Consider the following 14,095-nt stretch of genomic DNA (forward strand, 5'->3'; position numbering starts at 1 on the left):
ACGCACAATAATGCCCATCACACATGCCACACACCGTAATGCCCATTACAAATTATGTTAGGGCTTCAAAAAAATATTATTAAAACAGGGACAATAGGGACTGTGCACGTCGAAGGCGCGCGCCAAAAATTAACACATACTTACATGCATATTACACATCACACAGCCATTACATAGTATACCACATTCCATAATGCCCATTACACGTTGTACGTGTAATTCCCATTACATGTTACGCCTCACACCATGATGCCCATTACACGTTACGCCTCAGACTGTGATGGCCATTACAGATTATGCCATGGGGGGGGGATGTGAAATGTTCTTTGCCAGGAGTCACATGCTCCCTGGGAAGGGGGTGGTTAAATGCTCGTTGACAAGGGGAGTTTCATGCTCGTTGCTGGGGGTGCGCATTGTACACCAGCGCTCCCGTGAATCCGCACTTCCGGGTAGCGCTGTGCACTCTTCTTATAAGAAGTCCACCGGAGCCGCAGCCTCCTTCCCTTTTGAGCCGCTGGCCGGATGCTGCACGCCGCACACTGAAGCTACTTTACCTGTCAGCGGCAGGCAGCATCTGGTCAGCCGCTCAAAAGGGAAGGAGGCTGTGGCGGGCACGGGACACTTGTACCCCAAGTGCCCAGGGGCAAATGCCCACCCGCACACATAGTATACACACACACACATACAAAAAAAAAAAAACGGTTTAACCTCAATATCCCTTGAATCAAATAATCCATATGGATCCACCTGGTATCAGATTGAAGGCCCAGCGATTTGGGTTCGACTGAAATCAACCTCGAGCTTCAGTGATGCCGAAGGGGGAACTGGCAGCCATTGAACTGGGTGGGGGTCGGAATTAGCGGGTCCCATGTTATTCTATAGGGAAAACGTTCCAGCTTTGCCTGGCAGTATCTCCGGTTCCCAGGGGGCTAGAGACACGGGGCTGGGCTCGTTGGAAAGCCCCATCCCTCAGCTATGATTAGGAGGTGCCTGTGCACCCCCGGCACCCCCCTTGCGCACGCCTATGAGCGGCAGCACTGCCAGGTCTCTTATATGACCTGATAAGAGATTTGGAGTATCAAGGTATGCATAAGAAGGGGGGGGGGGGCGAGGAGAGTGTGCTAAATGTATAAAAGTGTACCGCTGGGGCAGCTATGTATATCCCTACGAATTGCACCTGGCGTATAAGACGACCCCCCACTTGGAGGCATGTTTTTCAGGGGGAAAAAGTCGTCTTATATGCCGGCAAATACGGTATATGGTTCATTGCAAGAGTTAAGAAGCAGCACAGTATATACATTTACACGAGGGATGGCCCTCCAGCTGTTGTTGAACTACACATCACAGCATGCACTGCAACAGATTTAGCATGGCCAAGTAGCCAAACTGTAACAGGGCATGCTGGTATGTGTAGTTCAACAACAGCAGGAGGGCCAAAGATTCCCCATGCCAAGATTTAAAGCAGCAAGTTTGGTTTTGTGAGAAGCAAAACTCATACATACTGTATACAAAAAATCTTTGAATCCAGTAGTGTAAGGATGATGGTAACATGGTATAGCGTACCTTTAAGAAATATGTTGCCAGGACCCTGTACCAGCGGGCCTCACTCAGCTACCCAGTGCGAGCGACCGCCTCACTCTTCTGGCAAGGCCGCAATTACCTTGATTACAGTGGGCAGTGGCACTATCAGCGCAAGCACAGATGAGCTTAGTTTCCAGCAGTCAAAATGGCCACGGGAGGGCTATTGCGCATGACCTTCCCACCATCCACTCGCAACCACGCAAGGGGATGTGTTAGGAAGACACATCCCCTCGCCTGTGCCCGCAGCAGGAAAAAATCATTCGATGGCCAGCGACCATTGAATGATTTTCCCTGCCTTCACAAATATAAGTCATTGGAAACTGACTTATTTTTGTAGGCGTCGGGAACACCCAGAGCTTTCATGTGGACGCCCCTTTCCATCCCCCTCCCGGCCCAGCAACAATGTAAATCACCTAGGCCACTCGTAGTCTGGGATTTCACATGCGCACAAATGAGCTTGCGCAAACCCCGACCATCGTGCAGGGCCCGATTTCAGGTTCACTGCGAGTGAACCAGAATTGGCCCGTTAATGTAAGTGTTTGGCCATGAGCTGTGTAATTCAGTGTGAGATAATGTCCCCCTTATGGCCATGCCCCAATTGTCATGTAGCCACTCCCCTAGTGTTGCGTAACCAAGTCCCCATAGGACACAGGACCTTACCCGCTTTTGTCTACCGGTACCACTTATAAAACAAATTTACGTGCACCACTATTTAAATCCCAAAAAAAATTCTTCAGATTTGACAAATTGCACATAATTAAATATACCCCATAGTCTATTTGTGGGGGATCTAAATCTTAAAAGGTTCAGCAAGGTATCCATGTGTCCTAGAGCTCACACCCTGTAATCTCTTCTGCACGCAGTACAGTATCTTCCATCTTAAAGCTTTGAATTGTTTGTACATATTTTCTCTGCACGTTCTGTCCAAGCATTTTTCCTTGGGGCTTAGCTTCTAGCAGGAGAATTGCATTACACAGATCTACACCCTCCTTTATCTAGTCTAGTACTTTCCCTCACTTTCCAGAAACATGTAAGGTGAAAAAATGAGTTACTGCTCTCTATGTTAATGTCAGATCAATATACTGTACAACTTCCACAGGCACTACACTACTTCTACTATTATTCTAAAGTTCTGGATAGTGTGAGTTCTTGAGTCAACAAAGGGAGGTTATAATATATGGACCCACAGGGAGGGGTCTTTGGGTGGGGTTATGCAACATATTAGGAGAAGTGTAGGCAATCACATTTTCTTTAGTAAAATACGATATAGAGAGGTAATAAAGAGCACATTTCCACATACATTTTATTTTGGGGTATATCAGACATGTTATGCTACAATGCTGCATTATTATAGGCGAAAGTATTTATTTTACGTAGTAAGGGTTGGAACACTAACATTGTGATATAATGATGCAAATGCACTAAATATGAGTATGATAAGACATAGGTATAGATTCAGCATACACCATTTTTAAACAGCTGTCAGACTGCGCAGAGTAGTCTAAAAACAAACCTTACTATGAAGCCTCTGTCTACAAATTTGCTTGACATGTATTTTACAATTCTGGGAAGAAGTAAGCACTAAAAGGCAATTCACTCAATACACACACACACACACACACACACACACACAAACAAGGACTGTCAATGTTTGCAGTAATGGCAGCCAGGGAGGTGGTTGGCCAGACGCTATGTTGTGACAAGACGCCCAGCGCAGTGAAGTCTCTGGAACAGAGAATTTAGGTTAGCTTACAGAATGAGAAGACATGGTGGCACTGACAAGGTAGGCAATATCCTAACTCATATCAATACAATAGACATTTTATTTTTCGAATAATACTGGATAACAATGCAATTGTCATAGCAGAATTACTGCAGTGAGCACAGTGTATAATTTTGGAGATATTGCGTCTTGGGTTGTTTATACATAGGCATAGTAGTTTAATAATTGAAAGTACAGTATGACTATGCTGTGTGCGATTTCTGGTTCATTCATTTCTTTTTTTTAATCCATGCATTTCAGAAATTGCTGCAATATTGGGTTTAGCCTTTCTGAGCATAACTCTGTTGATCTCATCCACAGCCCAGACCTTGCGGCCTTACTTGATAATAATGGGGTGTTAATCCTGAGGCACTCTCTGCAGTGCTAAAATCTATTACAGTTCCTTACTACGGGGCTAATTCAGAGATGCATACACTCACATTGCGTAAACAGATCTAAATGCGGCACACATCTATACATTTATGTTTGTGCAAATATGAATCATTTATATTATAAACATGCACAATGTCCTTTTACCGGATAGCTGACTGGTCTCTATGCACCTGCAACTCAACTCAGCTTGCAAATACATCTCTTGTATACATACATACCTTCCAACTTCCAACACTCGAGATTGGGACACCTGCTGCTCACTCCCAAAAATGAGTGTGACCCCTTAAAGGGGAATAGCTTTTCAGTAATGCTGCAATCGCGATCCATGTCTTCCGTTTTTTTTATCACTATGAGGGTACGGCCAGCACTCTGTGATCTGCTGGCGAACCTGTTCTGGGCCAAAACGAACTTTCCATTAGATAAGTTTTATTTTAAAGTCCCCTGTAAGTGCCTGGATTTCTAAATACAATCTCTCCTAAGTATAATTTTTGGTTATGCAACAGTTGTTCGACTGGGCTATATATCAAAGCTCTGTGAGAGATAAAATTGTGAGAGATAAAGTACTAATTAATCAGCTTCTACAATCTATAGGCTGTGTTTGAAAAATGGCAGTATTAAATGATTAGTTTGTGCTTTATCTCTCACAATTTTAATTATTTCCAAGATTTTGTGTCTGCTATTAACCAGTCTTGCTTTATAGGAGTTGTACTATGCATTGGAGAGTGATAAAGCATACCTCTAAACATTTGATTGCAGGTCAGAGGGACATTTCTGAATTTTTTGGGGCGTGGCCTAGTGAAAAGTGTGTCCTGTACTCGCGACGCTACCACGAGGCCATGCCCCATTTTCACCACTGTGGGGCATGGCTAGCAGCTCTGTGCGCTTCTGACTATGTCCCCAGCCCCTCTGGCTGCAGGAATAGATGCTGTGTGCATGCGCACAGCGTCTATTCACAGATTACAGGGGTAAAGGTGCCCATACACTATTAAGATTTATCTTCAGATCTGGCTGGTTGGAACAAACACATGGTTATGGATGAGTGACAGTTTGTCAGTTTTCCAGCATTTCCAAGCAAATGGTCAACTGTCACCTGCTCTCATCTATAACCATGTTTTTGTTCCAACCAGACAGATCTGAAGATAATTCTACGTGTGTATGGCCACCTTAACTCCCAACTGCCTCCCACGCCGCGGGACACTGCCGGCCCTGGGGGATGTTCCTGCGATAAGTGAGACAGTTGGGAGGTATAATAAAGTGGAGAGAGACTTACCTACTTTTGAAAAGTAGAATCATTAAGATTACACGTGGGAAGCGCGGTGTGTTGTCGAGGAGGCAAGTCACACTCTGCCCAAAGGGTGTGTCTAGCACCACATACAGTAGTATGAGTGTGTATGCTTAAATGCTTGTACTTCAAGATATTTCTATATAAGTAACAATATATTTCGGGAAGTTTTGCACGTGTTGATACAAACATTGCTGACTTCAATATAGTATTTCTTGTTTGCAACCATATATTTGTTGTGATATTTTTTTCTCACTCAGCACAGTATACATGATAAATGTGATGCCTGTGCAATAAATTCTAAATTCAGTTTGACCTGTGAATTCATCCCTAAGTCATCCCTAAGCTATGCGCACAGCGTCTATTACCACATCCAGAAGGGCTGGGGGCATGGCTAGAGGCTCACAGAGCCTCTGGGCCATGCCCCCATAGGGTCAAATTGGGGGCATGGCCTCGCGGAAGAAGTAATTATAGGCCACATCCCCTTTCCCAACAAGCCACGCCCCCTAATTTTGGGTGCACGCCGTAGGCACGCACCTGTGTCCCTCTTTATTGAGCCTAGAATTTGGGAGGTATACCTAAGCAAGTATGTTTTCAGTGTATTTAATATCATTTTATAAAACAATGTGTTTAACTAAAGGTATATATATATATAAAAAATAAATAAAAAGTACACTAAGGACCTTATTCTGGTTGGGGTCCACCAGACCCCATTCTGTGAATGCCATGCTTGTTTGCATGGCCTGCAAATGGATGTTTTACAAAAAAATCCATTTGCAGGCCAGGGGGAATAGTCACCGACTATCGAAAGATGTGGTGAGTGTACGCATATCTAAAGAGACTCTCAGGTCACTCAGATATGTGTGCACAATCGGGAGGAAGTGGGCTGGCAGCTGACATCCAGTGATGTCAGTTGCCCGTCCCGGTGCCCACGTCACCAGGCAATTTCCATGAGAATGCTGAGCATTTTCATAGGGTCCCCCCGGCACCACGCTCCACCCGCAATCTTGGGTGGCGCATGCACATTAGTGTTCATTCTAGCACCCGCCATCTTTGAAAACCCATGCAGTTCCTCTTCCCTGCCTGGGGTGTCACTGTCTGCTGTAGTGCTTCTAGCACAGTGTGGTCTGTATATCAGCACTGAACCACACATGTGCTAGAAACACCACAGCAGACAGCAACACCCCAGGCAATAAAGAGGAACTGCACGGGTTTTCAAAGATGGCGGGTGCTAGAATGAACACTACACATGCCATGTACCAACCAATCAACTCTTAACTGTCACGTGACAGCCTGTATTTGAACAATGACAATGATTGGCTGGTACTTTATCTCTCTCCACCTTATCCCTCTCCAAGGCTTAGAAAACATGCCCTGTATTTGTTTTCAATTGTAAAGTGTTATGGAATATGCTGGCACTCTAAAAATAAATGCTACAGTCTGTCTTGTTCCTTTACAGTTCTTTAGACAAATCATATCTGTACTTTGCACAGGTGTGTCCCAGGTGTACAACTCCTCCGGCTGTATTTGCTGTGGTGTTCTCCCTGTAGAAGGTACGTCTACATATATTGTCCCTCCATCACAGGCCTCCCTCCCACTATAGTTTGCAGCTGCTTGCATCAGAGATTCTTTGGATACACAGGGCGCTTGCACATAGCTATGGAATGCAGTCTAACCACAGATATTCTCAGATCTTAGGAAGGGCTTTCCTCCTAGCCTTCTGTGACGCAGGGGTTCCCTGTGTTTCTATGACAACCATACATTTGTATATTTACTGAATGTGTCTTCAGATAATCCACTGATTATCAAATTCCCCTTTTTAACCTATTTATAACCATCTAGGAAAATGAATGGCCTATTTGGGATTAGAGATAATGAAGATATGCATTTAGATTGATTAATTATGGTGCATACACACGGGGTAATTTTGGGGCATTTTCGAAGAGATCTCACTAGATTGCTTAGAAAATGCACCTACATCACTCCGTGTTTAGAGGCCATAGCAATAGCAATGCACGGCACCGATCACCAGAGAACACTGGCCCTGACAGATCACTTAGCACACATCGCTGGCACATCTGTGTGCTGAGAGATCTTGTTGAGCGATCTAGCATCACTCAGATCACACAGCTAAATCGCTACATGTGTAGGCCCTTTAAACTGTAAATGATGTGGCCAGTTCAGAATGGACAAAGATAATAGTATCCAGATAATTGTGTATACCTGAGCAGTAGGAAAAGACATATAAGCACCTGAAACACTGCATGTTTTATTTTGTGCAGGAGCACAGAAACTTCCATAATGGGGTGTATGTGAAAAATGACCACATATGCAGAGGAGCAACAGTTGCACATGCAAACAGAAGGAGTGGGGCGGAATGTATGCTTACTGTACAATGCAGGCACACCTGATTCTGGAAGCAATGCAAATACTTCAGTTTTCATAATGACATTATTGAATCAATATAAAAAGCTTAATTTATTTTTGGGGCCGTTCCTATCATGAGGCCAGCACGCTATTTCCTCAAAGGAGATCCTATAGTTGTTGTCCTTTTTTGCACTTTGGAAGAAAAGCATTATTGTAGAAGACACATTAATGTGGGGTTAAAGTTTTGAAGTTTACAATTTGCACAGTGACTCCCTTTCCATCTCTCCGCCCAATGGGGCACACACCTACTTTGCAGTGGCAGCTCCCAAAGGCAGAGCATGTGCTGGGAAGAGTATACAGGTGCACCAGTATAGTACATCATTAAGGTACTTTAATTGTCAAAATGACTGTACTGAGGGAATGAGTGCATTCAGGGCCGGTGTAAGGCTTCTCGGCACCCTAGGCAAAACCTCAAAAAACTCCCCCCCCCCCCCCCATATTGCCACCAATACCCACTTTCCAACCCCTTAAGGCATACCTGCCTAAAATTCCGGAATGGCAGGGAGGCTAAAAAATTGTGAGGTCTTCCCAGCCCCCTGGTGAGGTGTGCAAGTCCCCTGCTTTCACCCTCCCCTTTGCCACCCACAACAGAGTACAAGGAGGAGGTGGCAACAAGTAGGAAAGTATGCCTCAATGCAAGGTATGGGGGTGAGGTCTTAGAAGTTCCACAGCCGCCACCTGCATTAAGTACAACAAGGATCCTCATAGACATTCTTCATTTTTTGAGAGGCAGACCCCCCCAAATCCTGGCTCCCTAGGCAGCTGCCTAAAGCTGCCTAATGGTAGAGCCGGCCCTGAGTGCATTCAATGGAATACATTTATATAAAAAATTTTGCTAACATAAAGGAGCACATTAACCCTTCCTCTTCTCAGTGTTGTAAACTCGCAGGACCGGATTCTAGCTACACGACAGGAGTATTTGGCATGTTAGGAGAGGAATCCCTATAAGTTATAAATAGCCTAAGAAATGCCAAGCACCAAAGGAATTCATAGCGAAAAACTTTCTGGGCCTAATGTGTCCTATGCGGCATGACGTGCAAGAGAATCTCTTTACATTCCGCAGGGTGACCTGCATACACTAACACAATCCACGGCCAAGTTATTCTGTGACACATTAACTGTTTTGCTTTCTTGCCCATGACTCTGCTAATTCTATTACTGTTGTATGTATCCCTGCAGTTGTGGCCACAAACACTAGTTGTGCCTTTCAGCATCTCGGCTGTAAATAAGGAGACCCTCTTACCTTCACGAGCAAGCATCATCGTGCATGGTCAACAGCTCATGATTTCAAGATTTATAATAAATCAGAGATAAACATAATCTCAATGCAAAAACCAGATAGGCCCAGCCTATGTCCAACCTCAGCAAAATGTATCAAACAATTAACCAAGGAGAAGTCACTGATTTGTCCTGCACTACTGTACCTCATTGTCCACTACTTACTGCCAAGCCCATACTTCTCCTTTGGGATGGCAGCCTGGTTCAATTACCGAGCTGCAAATAACATAGATAATGGATGTCATTAGCTCATGGATGATGTAAGTGTTATCTTTATCTAGCAATGAGGAATAGTGAAGCCTGGGACTCTTCACTGTACTCCTGCTAGATCAGATCTATGTAAAAATGTTAAGGAACTACTCCCAGGGAAATTTCACCAGAGAAATGATCAGTGAGGAGACCAGCAGATACCTAGTTCTGCAGATATTTATTTCTGTTTTGAGGATAGTTCAAGCCCTTCCCTGGCTGCGTTACTTTACTGCTTTGAGACATTACTTTTATTACCAATAAAATGAGTCAACCCAAAGTTCAAGCGTGCAGTATTACACGTGTGCCGGATGACTACCCAACATCGGAATTCCAACTGTTAAAATGCCCGCAAGGGGCTTCATTGCCCTCGCCCCCGAGTACCGGCGGTTGGATTTCTGATGTTGGTATACTGACCATTGGAATCCCAACTGTCAGGTAGAGAGGATGTGAAATAGTAAACTATATAAACTGGAAACTGTACCCACCACCTGCGCACATTGGCTGCCTCCTCTAGTGGCTCGTGGTTGTCTCCAATTGTCATGAGAATGCAGCCTAACACTGTAATAGTTCAACAGCGCCTACATGATCAGAGCACCAAATGATGCTGGACTCATGTTTTGTATTTATGAAAGAGAAATGTGTACCCACTATCTATATAGAGTGGAAGCAGCATTTTATTAGCTGGAACACTAATTGACAATACACACTGGGGGAATTTACTAAGATGTGTATTCTATTTAACATGTGATGTTGTTATGGGCAACCAATCAGAATCTACTACTTATTTATTTAGCACCCTCTAGAACAGTGGTTCCCAACCCTGGTCCTCAAGTACCCCCAACAGTGCACGTTTTCCAGGTCACCCGGCAGGTGCACTCATTATTCAGGCACATTTGAAAAGATCCACAGGTGGAGCTAATTATAGCACTTGTGATTCTGTGTGGAGACCTGCAAAACATGCACCGTTGGGGGTACTTGAGGACCAGGGTTGGGAACCACTGCTCTAGAAGATAGACAGGATCTGATTGGTTGCCCATAGCAACATCACATGTGAAGTAGAATACACATCTTAGTAAATTCCCCCCCAGTGGCCCTTATTCAGATCTGATCGCAGTACAAATTTGTTCTCAAAATGGGTAAAACCATGTTCACTGCAGGTGGGGCAGGTGTAACAAGTGCAGAGAGAGAGTTACATTTAGGTGGGGTGTGTTGAAGCTGAAATCGAAATTGCAGTGTAAAAATAATGCAGCCAGTATTTACTCTGCACAGAAACAAAATAACTCACACAAATCTAAATCTCTCTATACATGTTAAATCTGCCCCACCTGCAGTGCACATGGTTTTAACCATTTTGAGAACAAATTTGTACTGCGACCAGATCTGAATAAGGGCCTCTGTCAAATGACTAGGAAATCATTGGGGTATGAGGCATGAAGTCATCAGCAGATTGAATGTCTGTATATTGACCCTATAACCACACTTTTTTTTTACTAAAGCGTTAGTCTTAACTCCTCACTCAGTCCACCCACTCCTTCACCTTGTGTGTCACCCAGTTCACCTACTAACGCTTCACTATCCTTATCATCAGTACAGCAGAGTATAAATAACTGAGCAGCCCATGAACAACAAGACCCTCTTTCACCCACAGCATGAAGTTTTTATAATGGGAATGACCATGACACACACTAGCTTCCGATGCTCATCCCATGATGACATCTTTCCTGTGACAAGTTTGGAAAGACGGCACATGTGTACAATCTTTGCTGGCTCCTGTGTGAAATCCTCTCTGTGTATATATCAGTAAAAAGATGGCAATGTGGGAGGGGCACAAGCAGCTGGGGTAACACATGGGCAGACACCATGGTTAGTCCTGGGTGCTAGGTGTGCACTGATAGATACACCACTGCACCAGTGCTCCTTGTCTTTTGTGTCATTGTCCCTCTGAGCAACCCTCATGCTGTTTGCTCATCCATACAATGGGCAATTTATCATTGATCAGCTGATTCGTCTCCACCATCTTGCACCTCTGGCCAATCACTGCATGATCCTACCTACAGTGAGTTAGCCTACACTGCCCATGTACAGGTACTCATACTATTCATGTGATGTATGTATTTCAACTGTGTTTATAGCGAGTACCATGTATATAAAGTGGTGCTCGCTATCTAAAATAATATTGGTTCAATATGCAAAACTGCTGTCCCCTTAGATATAAGTAATGGGTATACTTTTCCCGCTATATTATAATCAAACATTAATAAGTGAAACATGAAAAAAAGAAAAGTAAAGAACCCTACTGATGGGATATCTATTGTATTTATGCTTCATAGCTATATCTCTGGTTGCAGGGCCGGTGTAAGGCTTCTCAACACCCTAGGCAAAACCTCAACCTACTCAACCCCCCCCCCCCCCCCAAAAAAATAATCATGTGGTCTTCCCATCCCCTACTGGGAAGGTGGGCAAGTACCCTGCTTTCCCTAGAGGCCATCTGCACCCTCCCCTCTGCCACCCACAACAGAGTACAAGGAGGAGGCAGCAATGTAGGGAAGTATGTCTCAAGGGAAAGTATGAAGGTGAGGTCTTAGACGTTCCACAGTCGCAACCTGCATTAAGTACAACAAGGATTCTCATAGATATCCTTGATTTTTTGATTTGCAGACTTGGTGGCGCCCCCCAGATCCTGGCGCCCTAGGCAAATGCCTAAAGCTGCCTAATGGTAGAGCCGGCCCTGTCTGGTTGGCTAAAACCTCCAAGAGGTTTGCACTGTGGAAATGAAGGCCGGTACATGGTACAGACTAAATGTATTATGCATGTATTTCCTGTCAGCTCTAACACCAATCTTCACCACGCCAACATGCAGTGGTAGTTATCCAAATCAGGATCTTAGTGGAAACTTAAACATTGCTATCACTCATGGGTGGCCACATTGATATGTTTGCATAAAGGGCAGTCACTGTGCCCAACCTAAATCATGTCCATGCTGAAATCTCATATAAGGGGTGTGTGTCACCCATGCTTTCCACATCCATCTTCCAAACCATCAGAGACTTGGCAAGCCCTATAGAAAAGAGTTGGATGAAAGACATAGAAATATGCCATCATCACAATTGGCCCACAATGTTTGACTATAATATACATATTGGGAGATTAGGCTTTTAGAATAATACTTCTTAGTCCAGCTCCCTGTTTTACACGTTGTATACAATCTACAGTATGTCTCACACTGCAGCACACATGACAGTCACTGTGACTTGAGCATCAGTTGAAGGAAAATGTAACTGAAAGGGAATCACATAGACATACAAATCTATGCAAAGCCACAAAAGTTTCAATTTAGACAATTTACAATAGTACAATTTTAGGAGTAGGTTTATTAAAGCTTCAATCAGATTTTAGCTATCATTTCTTTATTGCAGCCTAGAACAGTGGCATAAGTTCATCCTAGGTGCCCGGAGGCAAAAAAAAATATTAGTGCACCCCCACCACCTTATATAAATATAGGTACAGTACGTATGTATGATATATAGGGTGAGATTTAATAGGATGAGATATTCAGAAAGTGAGAGATTTGGTAAGAAATCTCCAGTTTTTTTAAAGCGGCAATCATTTACACTGCAAAACCAGTTTGATTTTTCAGTGTAAATGATTGCCGCTTTAAAAAAACTGGAGAATTCTTACCAAATCTCTCACTTTCTGAATATCTCATCCTATTAAATCTCACCCATAATGTTTAAAATAAAAACATGTGTGAAGTTTATGGTCCTGCTAGGAGGGGGAGACAGCCTCAAAATCAATATTGAAGACTTTCAATTTAATGATGCAAATTTGCAGGGGAGGAGAGTTGCCCCCCTTGGAAGCAGGAGCCTGGTGGCAGATGACTCCATTGCCTCCTAGAGTTATGCCTCTGGCCTAGAAAATGATAGACAGAATGTAATTGGTACTTTTGTTATTCTGTGAGTACTTATTCTATTTATAGATTATTCTTTTTTATTTGTATACATTAAACACTTGTTTTAGTGTAGCTTGACATTACACGGGTCGATTAATAGCCTGTTTTCTAAGCGATCTGTCTAGATCACAGGTTCTCAAACTCGGTCCTTAGGACCCCACACAGTGCAAATTTTGCAGGACTCCTCACAGAATCACAATTAGCATCATCTGTGGATCTTTTAAAATGAGTAATGAGTGCACCTGTACACCTGCCGGGTGACCTGGAAAACGTGAACTGTGTGGGGGACCGAGTTTGAGGACCGAGTTTGCAAACCCCTGGTCTAGATCACTTAGAAATGAAGCATGGATTCCTCCTTGTGGATGCTCCATACGCCAGCTCAGATCTTGACTATATGTAGTCAAGATCTAGTCAAATCACCAGTGTTCTAACCAGAGAACACTGGTTAGCCCAGATCACCCATACACATATCGCTACAAGTGTATAGGCGATGTAGCTACCGGAAAGCTCAAGGGCCAATTCCCTAGCCTGCATCACTTAGCACCGTGATGGCTAACCTATGACACGCGTGTCATTTGTGACACGCCAAGGCACTTGGGGCCTTATTTTGGTTGGTTTGGACGGATGCGTATTTGCGGACTCCAACCGAGTGTTCATAGCCCCGTCATCCGTACGGATCGCTCACACCGTCCGAATGCGGTTAAACGCCGACCGAACGGACCGCGAGTGGATTTTTCATGTGAACACCTCCTCCATATGAGGTAACCTCCCCCATCATTCGATGGTCGCCGACCATCGAATGCTGGACCGAATGGTCTGGCAGCACCGACTGCTCCAGACCACTTGGACATTTTTCCGTATGAAAGCAGGGATATGGGCGGGCAGCTGACATCCAGCTATGTCAGCTGTCCGCCCCCCACACGTGCGTCACGGCCGCATTACCAAACGTACGCATATGGTAATGAGCCCAAACAGCCCTTCACGCCCCTCTCCAACCATTTTGAAAGGTGAGACACCTTTCCCACACATGGGCTCTGTTGAAAACTCTGCAGGCTCCGAACGCCACACTATTCAGTGTTTCTATTGGCCCTCGTAACCTGCTTTTTTGACATACACTGAATTAGTGCAGCATTCTTAAATTATATCTTTCACATTGACTTTTATATTTATAATG

Source organism: Crinia signifera, chromosome 1, assembly GCF_055691185.1.
Source record: "Crinia signifera chromosome 1, ASM5569118v1, whole genome shotgun sequence".
NCBI lineage: Eukaryota > Metazoa > Chordata > Amphibia > Anura > Myobatrachidae > Crinia > Crinia signifera.